Source organism: Euleptes europaea, chromosome 19 (assembly GCF_029931775.1).
Source record: "Euleptes europaea isolate rEulEur1 chromosome 19, rEulEur1.hap1, whole genome shotgun sequence".
Classification (NCBI taxonomy): Eukaryota; Metazoa; Chordata; class Lepidosauria; order Squamata; family Sphaerodactylidae; genus Euleptes; species Euleptes europaea.
In genome coordinates this window covers 17,741,047-17,753,958 of record NC_079330.1, presented here as the reverse complement: position 1 = coordinate 17,753,958, position 12,912 = coordinate 17,741,047, and the positions used below count along the sequence as shown (strand labels likewise).

Below are 12,912 nucleotides of genomic sequence, written 5' to 3'. Positions count from 1 at the left end.
AAAACAACTACTCTTTCCTTCCCACAAAAAAATTGCACTGAAAAATATATTGCTGGTATCATTTGCATCCCACTCTGTTAGTCCCATATCCCCCCCCCCCATTGTCTCCCTTCTCCCACCACCACTTTTTAGTTCTTTTTAAAAAATATAATTTTATTAAAATTTTAAAAAAAGCACACATAACAAACTTAATCATTCCCATACATACAATATAATCCACCTTCCAGGGGCATCATTTTAAATTTATCATTAGAAATAATATTTATAAAAACTGAACAGAACAACGGCCTATTCAACCCTCTTATAATATGCTGCTTAATCTTAACTATACCAGTAGTATTTGTCATTTCTACTTATTCACTTAATCTTCAATTGGCTAATAGTCTCTATTTACCATTCCATATGAGCTATATCATATACCCATTAAATATATCATCTAATATTACTACTCCAGTTTTTTCCCCATTCCCCCCCCCCAAATAAGCACGAATATACCAGAACCCTGCTTTACTTAGTTATAGTTTGAATTTTATATGGTCAAAGTAAGATGCCCATTTCTTCTGAAATTCTTCCATTGATCTTCCTTTCACCAAATTAGATAATTTTGCCATCACTGCATATCCTGCCATTTTATCTTGCCACTTTCCCACTTTTTAGTTCTTTTTTGATGGTGTAGTATAGTGCTAAGCGACTGAGCTCCCACTGAAGGCAGTCCCCAGTTTGAGCTCCCACTGAAGGCAGTCCCCAGTTCGAATCCCATTTCGTCTGTGACCTCAGTATGGTAGCCTTAGGCAAGTCTCTCTCTCAAAGCCTAGGGTTGCCAGGTCCTTCTATGCCACAGTGAGAGGTTTTTGGGGTGGAGTCTGAGGAAGGCAGAGTTTGGGGAGGGGAAGGGCTTCAATGACCCAGCGTGGTGTAGTGGTTAAGAGCGGTGGTTTGGAGCAGTGGAGTCTGATCAGGAGAACCGGGTTTGATTCCCCCACTCCTTTACATGAGCAGCAGACTCTAATCTGGAGAACTGGGTTGGTTTCCCCTACTCCTACACATGAAGCCAGCTGGGTGACCTTGGGCAAGTCACATTCTCTCAGCCCCACCCACATCACAGGGTGTCTGTTGTGGGGAGGGGGAGGGAAGGTGATTGTAAGTCAGTTTGATTCTTCCTTAAGTGATAGAGAAAGTCGGCATATAAAAACCACATGAATACATGAAGCTGCCTTATACTGAATCAGACTCTTGGTCCATCCAAGTCAGTATCGTCTACTCAGACTGGCAGCGGCTCTCCAGGGTCTCAGGCTGAGGTCTTTCCCATCACCTACTTGCCTAGTCCCTTTAACTGGAGATGCCGGGGATTGAACCTGGGACCTTCTGCATGCGAAGCAGATGCTCTGCCACTGAGCCACAGCCCCTCCCCTAACCTCCTCCTCCTCCTCCTCCTCCTTCTTCGAGTCCATTTGCTAAAGCAGCCATTTTCTCCAGGTGAGCTGATCTCTATTGGCTGGAGATCAGTTGTAATAGCAGGAGATCTCCAGCTATTACCTTTGCCTCAGACATCTTCCATCCAGCTACCTATAGGCACAAGAAAGTCTATTACGGACAGTATGAATCGACTTACCTGCTTTTACAGGATATTCATATCCTTTATTGAATTTTGTACTATGCTGGATTGATATTGTAATTTGGGTGAAAAATTTTGTACGTGTATCTTTTTGTATTTCATTTGTATATATGCTCCCTTTTTGCACTTACTTGCACCTTTATAAATTAGTTTCTTAATCATATTACCTTGTGAGTGCTGTTTGGATCTCTTCCACTACCTGGAGGCTGGCAACCCTACTCAAGGCCATATGTTTTCCCCATCTGCAGGGTATGGGTAAGGAATTATCTACTTCCCAGGGTTGCTGGAAGGAGATCACGCCGAGCATTCCAAACTCTTTTGTACAACTGGTAATTCTATTCTTACTCTCCGGCTCTGGTTGCTCCATAGGCAATCAGCCGAGATCTCTGCCCTACCCTGCCATATCGCGAAACCCCAGGAGTGACACAAGAGACTAGTCCCGAGGAAGGTCACAGAGATGGCGCTGAGCTCACTGGGCTCAAAGAACCCCTTTGGAGGATTCTCCTTGGCGGAGATCAGTTACCGACGAGCGCCGGCCGTGCCAAGGCGGAATCCGAGCCACTGAGAACCGGCAAGCGAGCGCGCAAGCCGGAGAATCAGAGCTCCCCGCGGCGCATTAAGAAGATTAAATAATTCATTGCTGGGAAGCCCTGGCAGGGAATCAAATGCGGACGATGGGATCAAAGCAGGGAGTTGATGCTTCTCAGCAGCCCGTGGCAGAGTGGCAGGCCCCAGCTCTTGTGCGGCGCAAAGCAAGCAAAGGCTGAGCAGGGAAGCTGGAAGCAGAGGCTGTCCGCATCGCTCAAGAGCGGGCCGCCTGGCTCCTCAGCCCAGCAAGTCACCTCTAGAGCAGAGGAGTTGGGACTCCTTGATGAAGAAGAAGAGTTGGTTTTTATATGCCGACTTTCTCCACCACTTAAGACCAAAACCGGCTTACAATCACCTTCCCTTCCCCACCCCTCACAATATACACCCTGTGGTGTAGGTGGGGCTGAGAGTGTTGGAATATCTGTCATGGAGATATTCCTGTACTTAGCAGAGTGCCTCAAGCTTAGCGTTCAGCAGAAGCTTAGCCACGCGTGCGCGTGTGGAAATAAAAAGGAGCAGTCATTTGCTCTAAGTAAACTAAAGATACATTTATTGTGGAAATACAACTTGGATAGGAAAGGACAAACAAGAGTACTCTATCCTAATCTGCCTTGCTAGTTCTCTAGGTATAAAAAGATATCTGCCTTCCACTCCATCTTTGGGGTGGGAAGATCCGGACGCAGAGTGCTCGGTTCTAAGGTCTTGCTTGGATGAAGGGGAAAAAGGGCAGAGAGAGAGACAGGGGACGTTTCCCTGACAATACATCCTCTAAACATCAAAGGGGCAGGACATGAGGGCAAGGTGTAACTAGAGATGACCTCCCCTTGTCCTGTCTATCTATCTGACTCGGTGGTCAATTCCCCCTCTCAATGTGCAGGCAAGTGACACCGTCCCAGAAGGGCAGATTTCCCAACAGAGTGTGACTAACCCAAGGTCACCCAGCTGGCATCATGTGGAGGAGTGGGGAAACCAATCCAGTTTGCCAGATTAGCGTCCACCGCTAATGTATAGGCGTAGGGACTCAGACCAGGTTCTCCAGATCAGAGTCCACCATTGCAAACCACCGCTCTTAACCACTACACCACGCTGGCTCTCACGCCACGCTGGCTCTGCATGCAGAAAAGCCCTGAGTTCAATCCTCAGCAAGCTTTCTCTACCCGAAGGGGGGGAGCCCCTCCAAATCAGAGCAGCCAGGGAAGAGGCAGTTAAGGGGAGACATGATAGAGGTCTATAAAATTATGCATGGTATGGAGAGAGTGGACAGGGAGAAGCTTTTCTCCCTCTCTCATAATACTAGAACACGGGATCATCTGTTGAAGCTGGAGGGTGACAGATTCCAAACAGATAAAAGGAAGTATTTCTTCATACAATGCCTAGTTAAATTGGGGAACTCCCTGCTATTACAACTGATCTACAGCCGACAGAGATCACCTGGAGAAAATGGCCACTTTGGCAATTGGACTCTACGGCATTGAAGTCCCTCCCCTCCCGAACCCCACCCTCCTCGGGCTCCGCCGCCCCCCAAACCTCCCACCGGTGGTGAAGAGGGACCTGGCAACCCTAGCCCGAAGTTAGCGACGCTTTTGTGAAAAAAGTTAAACCCAAGATGAACAAGATGATAAGGAAACAGCGTCATAGGAGATAGTACTGTTTGCTCTCTTGCTTGAGCCGCAGGGGCTGTGGGAAGCGAGCAGTGCACAACTGTAACAAGCTGAACCTCTCACATTCAATCCTGCTAGTTAGAAGGATCTTGAGTGTTGGGAAAGGCCTGTTTCTGCCTGAGCTTTCTCCGCGGAGGCTTGTTCGCTGCGGATCTTCTTCCCACAGAAAATACTTCTGGAAATACTTCAGCTCCCTTTTGTGATTTCTTAAAAATATTCCAAACCCAGCTCGTTTTGGGAGGACTTTTACCATGGCTTTGGCATCGCCGAGGTGTACTCCTAGAATGGGCAATGTGTTTTTTAATTCCTCCTGCCGTGGTCGTTTTTAGATTTAGATTAAGGCTGACACCTGATTAAAGCCAACTTAACTCATTAATTGTATGAGTCTTAATCAATTGATTCAAGTTGCATAGAATCATTATGGAGGGAGGAGAGGAATCCCCTTTGATTTTTGGAACCGGAACCTAGACGTCAGCGCCTGAACCCGCCTGAACCCACATGCTGGCTAGGGTTACCAGCTCCAGGTTGGAGATTTTTAGGGCAGAGCCTGAGGAGGACGGGGTTTGGGGAGGGGAGGGACTTCAATGGGGTATAATACCATAGGTCTTTAAGCTTGGCTGTTTCACTCGCCATCACCCCTCTGATGACTTTGGGTCTTTGTGTTGATGATGCATGTCTTTTCCAACCGTCAGAAGTCCGACTCGCTTTCCCCCCTGCATTTCCCCACGTTTTCAAATTGGAGATTAAATAGATCTCTGAAAACGGGAGCAAAACACTGGGAAACGTGGGGAAATGCAGGGGGAGAGCGAGGCGACCTCTGAGGGTCGCAAAAGGCATGCGTAATCCAAAGACCCAAAGTTGTCAGAGGGATGACGGTGAGTGAAACAGCCATGCATGAAAGACCATAGAGTCTACCTTAAAAGGGTAAAGGTCCTCTGTGCAAGCACCGGGTCATTCCTGACTCAAGGGGTGACATCACATCCCGACGTTTACTAGGCAGACTTTGTTTACGGGGTGGTTTGCCAGTGCCTTCCCCAGTCATCTTCCCTTTACCCCCAAGCAAACTGGATACTCATTTTACCAACCTCGGAAGGATGGAAGGCTGAGTCAACCTTGAGCCGTCTACCTGAAACCGACTTTTGTCAGTATCGAACTCAGGTCGTGAGCAGAGCTTGGACTGCAGTCCTGCAGCTTACCACTCTGCGCCACGGGGCTCCTAAGACTAAGAGTCCACCTTACACAGTGGCCATTTTCTCCATCTGAACTGATCGATCTCACCTGGAGATCAGTTGTAATCCAACTAGAACGCCAGCTAGTACCTGGATGTTGGCAACCCTAATGCTGGCCAACCTGCATGCTGGCCAGCATAGGAAAATGGCCTTCACAGGTTGACTCTCTCTCAGCAGAACTTGGATGGGCAGATGAGCCCTGTGCTTGGAACCAAGGTGAGATTGTACCTCTGCTGGCAGGCCAAGGTACCCTCTGAAGGAGCGTGCAGTAATTGGTAGGGTTGCCAGGTCCCTCTTTGCCACTGGCGGGAGGTTTTTTTGGGCAGAGCCTGAGGAGGGCGGGGTTTGGGGAGGGGAGGGACTCCAATGCCATCGAGTCCAATTGCCAAAGCAGCCACTTTCTCCAGGTGAACTGATCTCCATCGGCTGGAGATCAGTTGTAATAGCAGTTGGTCTCCAGCTAGTACCTGGAGGTTGGCAACCCTAGTAATTGGGGTGCTAAAGATTTAACCAGCTGCAGTTCAGCTATTAAAAATACGTACATTTAAGAAGCTAGGAAAAAATGCACATTTGCGTTGCAACAGATTCCCTCCTGCACGAAAAAGAGGAATGGTTCTTTGATTATGTCAGCCAGCTGCGGTCTTTGCAAACATAATTAACAGTTTTGAAGAGAACCGCAGCCCAACTTATTGAGGATGGCGATTATCCTAAGGTTTTTTTTTTAATCAATTTATCTAGCCAATCAAATAAACACTGCAGCTTTCATTCACTGTCTTAATTACCGTCTGACAAATCAGTCATCTGCGATTCTGCTTCATTGTTCCAAGCGTCTTTGGGGAGCCAATTTTCCGGAAGAAACGCACGGTAAAAAATATACACGGGCTCTAGAAAACGAAATCATTTCAAGGGGAAATTGCACAGGAAAAAAACTGTCTGGCAGATCAGGCCCTCGGGCCACCAGCTCATTCACCTCAACACAGGAAAGCTGAACAAGCAGCCCTTATTTTCGTTCTTGCACTCCCACCCCCAGCACGGAGTCCCTTCCTGCCCCCCTCTCGCAGATTCTAGGTCACTGGCTTGCCACTTCTGTTCACAGGCGCCTCGGGATACGAAACACAGAGCAGATTAAAATCCGTTCACCGATTTGTCTCATAAGAGTTCCTACTTACCTTTTTTGCAGAGAAGACTTAAGGCCACTGCCGTTGCTTCTTTGCAAGGGCCAATTCACACCAAAATATAATGTGATGCTCTGCACATGGTCCATGAACCACTGGCGCTCAGCTTGACAAACCATTGGCCAACCTCCAGGCCCTAGCTGGAGATCTCCTGCTATTACAACTGATCTCCAGCCAATAGAGATCAATTCGCCTGGAGAAAATGACCGCTTTGGCAACTGGACTCTATGGCATTGGAGTCCCTCCCCTCCCCAAACCCTGACCTCCTCAGGCTCCACCCCAAAAACCTCCCACCGGTGGCAAAGAGGGACCTGGCATCCCTAACTGGCCAACACGAGTGGCATGGATGGCTAAAAAAATCCCATCAGATGAGCTCCCTCATTTGCACACATCACTCCTTTCCCCAATCCTCTTTTCTCAGCCCCCCCTTCTATGATTTTTTTGTCTCCTATTTCTTCAAATTCTAACCCCTCATTCATGCCACCAGTGACTATTGCCACAGAGAAGAAGAGTTGGTTTTTATATGCCGACTTCCTCTACCACTTAAGGAAGAATCAAACCGGCTTACAGTCACCTTCCATTCCTCTCCCCACAACAGGCACCTTGTGAGGTGGGTGGGGCTGAGAGAGTTCTGAGAAAACTGTGACTAGCCCAAGGTCACCCAGCTGGCTTCACATGGAGGAGTGGGGAAACCAACCCGGTTCGCCAGATCAGAGTCCACCGCTCCAAACCACTGCTCTTAACCACTACACCATGCTGGATCTCGTATCTCAGGTTCTCTTTGGTGTTTGTTTTTTCACATTGGTACAAATGTCTCAGGGCGAAAATGCATGGTTGCTTCATCCTCCTTTAATCACTGTTTCAGACAGGATTCAGACCAGATCGAACACATGCATTTCACCTAAAGTGCATTCGATCCTGGTTAAAACAGGGATTAAAGGAGGATAAAGCGACCATGCGTTTTCGACCTTAGAAACAATTTGGTGGGCAGATCACCTATGCATGTCAAATGTCTTTTATGCATGGCTGTTTCACTCACCGTCACCCCTCCGATGACATTCCGTCAGAGATCGCCTCGCACTCTCCCCCTGCGTTTCTCCGCGTTTTAAAATTCAAGATAAAACTGGTCTCTGAAAACGCATGGGGAAACGCGGGGAAACGCAGGGGGAGAGCGAGCCGACCTCTGATGGTCGGAAACCGCACGCATAACCCAAACAAAGACGCGAAGTTGTCAGAGGGGTGACAGTGAGTGAAACAGCCATAGATAAAAGACCAAATCCCTTTGGTGTAAAAGAAAGAAGGGTGTCTATTTATCAAATGATGATAATTCACCACTCTACCCCTCTCCCAAAATTGCCTCCAAGTAATTCTCTGCAAACTTTGATGGCAAATATTGCCTGAGCGTTCTCTGTCTATGTGAATATGCAGTGAAAATTTGCAAGATCAAGTCTGCCTTTGACAGCCTAAGATTCTATAGACGCTGTCAAGAACTGGCAGCTGTCGGGCAGCGACAGCCAGCGTTTGACAAGATCCGACATGTAGCAGTCAAGCTCTGACAACATCTGACAACCGATGTACAGAAGACGTTGAGATTTGATCATCTCTGGTAGGATAGAGGAACTCCAACAGAACTTTCATTTTTACCAACAAAATAATCGAATTTTCATAAATGTGTTTGGAGCTCTGCAAAAGATTGGGAAGTGGCGTGGCGGGACCAATTGGAACAGAGATGGGAAATGGTAAAATATATATACCCCACCCACTCTAATTCCTCTGCTCCATATTACCTACTCCATTAGCAGCTTTTCTCTTTATTTTAAATGGGGGGTCACCAGGGTTGCCAGGTCCCCACTCACCTTTGGCGGGAGGTTTCTGAGTCGATGGCGTGTGCGGGCGCACGCCAACGCAGCACTTCCGGTTTAGAACCGGAAGTGCCGCCTCGCAAGGAGCCTTAGACCACTCAAACTCTTAGTTATACATTGTTTGCAGGTAACATTTATTTAGGCCCTTTGCTGTTACACCTAAAAAGCATAATGTGTAAATCAGATATTCCCGGTGTGGCACCCATGAGCTAAATACCTAAGTTTTGTTCTACTTTTCTAAAATAACCTGTAAATATAGATGGCATTGCATTCTTGATATACTTCCATCTGCCTCAAACTTCTATATACCTATAAAACAATTTCCATTTATAATTAAATTGATCAAGATTCTCATCATCTGTTACATTAGGGAGGGGAGGGATTTCAGTGCCATAGAGTCCAATGGCCAAAGCGGCCCTTTTCTCCAGGTGCACTGATCCCTATCAGCTGGAGATCAGTTGTAATAGCAGGAGAGCTCCAGCTAGGGCCTGGAGATTGGCAACCCTACGGCCAATGGTTTGTCAAGCTGAGCTCCAGTGGTTCATGGACCACGTGTAGAGCATCACGTTCTACTTTGGTGCAAATTGGCCCTTGCAAAGAAGGAATGGCGGTGGCCTTAAGTCTTCTCTGCCCATTGTGGTGTATCTTGGCAAGACCTCTTCTCCAAAGCGGAAAGCTAATCATGGCTTTTCTCTGACTCATTGGAACAGGAAGTACTTCAGAAGACTGCAGGAAGTATCACCTCTGGATCTTGTTTTTTTAATATTTTTTTATTTTCTAATTAAATTACATTCAGTTCCATCATTCAATTAACATAATCGTATAACATAAACAATATCTATCTAAACAATATAAATTCTAACTTGTTGACTTCCCCTCTCCCCTCCTCTATCTATTTGATATCTCTGTTCTCCTTTGTATTTAAGTTCTAATTCATTATAATATTTCATTTATAAATTTAATTACATATCCCATCTTCTTAAAAACCTGAATTTTAACATTATTATTTCTACTTTAATCAATTGAATTAGATCAAAACATAACCTTTAATATTTCCCAGATTAAATTCATTGATACAGCATGTTGTCCATGCCTCCCATTCTCCCACAAATTCCATATTCTCCTTTTGATTTACTAATGCAGTGAGACCTTTGGATCTTCAAGAAGCATCTACCTCCATCATAGGAGGATGTTTGTCTTAGAACCTTCCAACATTATGTAACTGACTCTCATGGCAGTCTCTACCCTTTCTCAAAAATTCCAGAAGCACCCCTAAGATGATTCTATGACCTTAGGCAGATCATGAGAGGGAGGGCATCTTGGGCATCTTCTGGGCATGGAGTAGGGGTCACTGAGGGTGTGGGGGGGAGGAAGTTGTGAATTTCCTGCATTGTGCAGGGGGTTGGACGATGACCCTGGTGGTCCCATCCAACTCTATGATCAACAGGTTTGGAGGCCCCTGGTTTATAATAGGGAAATGCTAGGTCAACCATCCTGCTCAATGCAAGGAAATGCAACCTACAGCATCTTTTGACAGACGGTTGTCCATAACTTTGTGAAGACGTCCAGCTAGGGAAAACCCACCTAAGCGTCTGGTTCCGTGACCCAACTGTTTACACCACTAAGAAATGTCTCCAAATGTTCAACCAGATTTTTTTTTTTGGCCTCTTTATTGCTGACATGCATTTCTGCCTCTGCTCCTTGTTATGTTGACATACGAGGCAGTAACGGTGGAGGACCCATTAGATATTCCTTGATGAACTCTCCACTCCCAGGGCCTTCCTCGGGCTCTTTTTGCAATCATTAAGCTGTTAGCTGTTTGAATGTTGAATTAGGGACTCCATTAACTCCAAAAATAGCCAAGAAGCTGCAAACATGGGAAGCTAAACTTAGCCTGGCTCTGTGGCATTGTGTGTGTGCACATTTGTGTGCCCCTCCCGTTATCACTATTGCGGCCCACGGATCGGTCAGACCACCCAGGGTGAGAAGGCCAGAGAGAGATTCTCAATTATAGTGTCCAGAAGTGATGGTATCCCTTTACTCTGCTGTGGTTAGACCTCACCTAGAGTACTGTGTTCAGTTTTGGGCACCGCAATTTAAGAAAGATGTAGACAAGCTGAAACGCGTCCAGAGGAGGGCAACAAAGATGTTGAGGGGTCTGGAGACCGTCCTGTGAGGAAAGGTTGAAGGAGCTGGGTATGTTTAGAGGAGAAGACTGAGAGGGGATATAACCATCTTCAAATACTTGAAGGGCTGTCATATAGAGGAGGGTGCCAGTTGTTTTCTGTTGCCCCAGAAGGTCGGACCAGAACCAACGGGTTGAAATTCAATCAAAAGAGTTTCCGTCTTTTTCTAACAGTTAGAGCGGTTCCTCAGTGAAACAGGCTTCCTCAGGAGGTGGTAAGCTCTCCTTCCCTGGAGGTTTTTAAGAAGAGGTTAGATGGCCATCTGTCAGCAATGCTGATTCTGTGACTTTAGGCAGATGATGAGAGGGAGGGCATCTTGGCCATCTTCTGGTCACTAGGGATGTGAGGGGGAGAGTTTGGAATTTCCTGCATTGTGCAGGGGGTTGGAATAGATGACCCTGCTGGTCGTTTCCAACTCTATGATTTCTTTTCCAACCAAATCACACATCTTTTCAGCACTGGAGAATCAGATCTTTCAGGCCCTCAACACTCAATAAGTCGGTATGGGAAAATTTTAGGGTTTCCTAGTATGAAGGCTGCCCAGACTTGGATAGCCCAGGCTAGCCTGATCTCAACAGATCTCAGAAGCTAAGCAGGGTCGACCCTGGCAAGCATTTGGATGGGGGACCTCCAAGGAATACCAGGGTCATGACAGGCAACGGCAAACCACCTCTGAGTGTCTCTTGCCTTGAAAACCCCAGCAGGGGTCGCCAGAAGTCCCTTGTGACTTCACAGCAAAAAAATAATTATAAAGAGTATGAGGGCTTATGACTTACAAATCCCAGGGCTGGATATGGCCCCCTCACCAGCCTCTGTAAAACATGGTCTTCATTGGCCACCCTCCCATGACTGAGTTTCCCAACTTCACATAAACACTGATGGGATCTGTGCTGGCAGCGACAGACCAAGAAAGGGATCTTGGGCTGGTAGCGGATAGCTCAATGAAGATGTCAACCCAGTGTGCGGCTGCTGGGGGAAAAAGGCAAATTCCATGCTGGCCATAATTAGACGAGGAATAGAAAATAGAACTGCTAATATCATACTGCCCTTGTACAAATCTATGGTGAGACCACACCTGGAATACTGTGTACAGTTCTGGTCACCACACTTAAAAAAGGATATTACAGAGCTTGAGACGGTGCAGAAAAGAGCAACCAAAATGATTAGGGGACTAGAGCAACTGTCCTATGGGGAGCGGTTAAGACGCTTAGGGCTGTTTAGCTTGGAAAGAAGGCGGCTAAGGGGAGACATGATAGAGGTCTATAAAATTATGCATGGTTTGGAGAGAGTGGACAGGCTTGGCACCTGGTTGGGCACTGTGTGGGAAGACTGCTGGACTTGATGGGCCTTGGTCTGATCCAGCAGGGCTTTTCTTATGTTCTTATGTTCTACAGGTATTAGCATCACAATAGTAGCACACCTGGCTTGATACCTTTTCCAAAAGGGGTGGGAAACTGGTGGGAGGGAGAGAACCGCATAGCTGGTTCCTAGGCAACCATCTGCGCATCTTCTCTTTCTCTTGGCCACCACCTGGAACTGACAGAGAGAGACGGGTGGCTGGTGCCCGTCCTCCATGCTGCTCTCCCTTTCCTAGGTGAGACTTCAAGCCAGACATGAAGGAAGTTGAACCCCAATTCAAGATGGCTGGTCAAACATAACGCTGAAGAGTTAGAATCATAGAATTGGAAGGGACCACCAGGGCCATCAAGTCCAACCCCCTGCACAATGCAGGAAATTCACAACTACGGTACCTCCCCCCTCCACACCCCTAGTGACCAGAAGATGGCCAAGATGCCCTCCCTCTCATCATCTGCCTAAGGTCACAGAATCAGCATTGCTGACAGATGACCATCTAACCTCTTCTTAAAAACCTCCAAGGGAGGAGCGCTTACCACCTCCCAAGGAAGCCTGTTCCACTGAGGAACCGCTCTGTTAGAAAATTCTTCCTAATGTGTAGACGGAAACTCTTTTGATTTAATTTCAACCCGTTGGTTCTGGTCCGACCTTCTTGAGCAACAGAAAACAACTTGAGAGAGGACATCAGGGGGTTTGGAGTCAGGGGGTTTGGGAGGCGGTGGGACGCAATGAGAAGAGATTGTGATAGACGTGAAAATCACAACATAAGATCAATGAGTAAAGACTTTCCTGTGCTAGAGAGGCACTGCAAGTCTGAGGAAACAATATTTATTTATTTAGAATTTATACTCCACTTTTCTCTCCGGTGGGGACACAAAACAGCTTACAACACTGTTCTTCCCCTCCTGCTCTTTAGCCTCACAACAGCTCTTTGAGGTGGGTTAGAACGAGAGAGCGACCGGCCCAAGATCACCCAGCGAGCTTCCATACCCAAGAGGTGATTTGAACCTGGGTCTCCCAGATCCTAGTCTGACACCCTAACCTGTACAACGCACTGACTCAGCTTCAGAGGCAGTGTGGTGTAGCGGTTTCAAGCCTATCTTCGGGGGGGTTGAGGGGGGACATGATTGCTCTCTTTAAATATTTGAAGGGCACTAGGGCAGTCAGTTAGAGGAGGGCAGGGAGCCGTTCTTGTTGGCAGCAGAGGATAGGACTCGCAATAATGAGTTCAAATTACAGG

The 12,912-nt window shown here is 47.0% G+C and overlaps 1 non-coding gene across 1 annotated transcript; it reads right to left on the bottom strand.

Moving 5' to 3' along the window:
* Nucleotides 1–1,334: 1,334 nt before the first annotated feature.
* On the bottom strand, nt 1,335–1,406 carry TRNAA-CGC (transfer RNA alanine (anticodon CGC)). The gene has a single exon. It is a non-coding gene; the product is annotated as a tRNA-Ala (tRNA).
* Between the last annotated feature and the right edge of the window lie 11,506 nt (nt 1,407–12,912).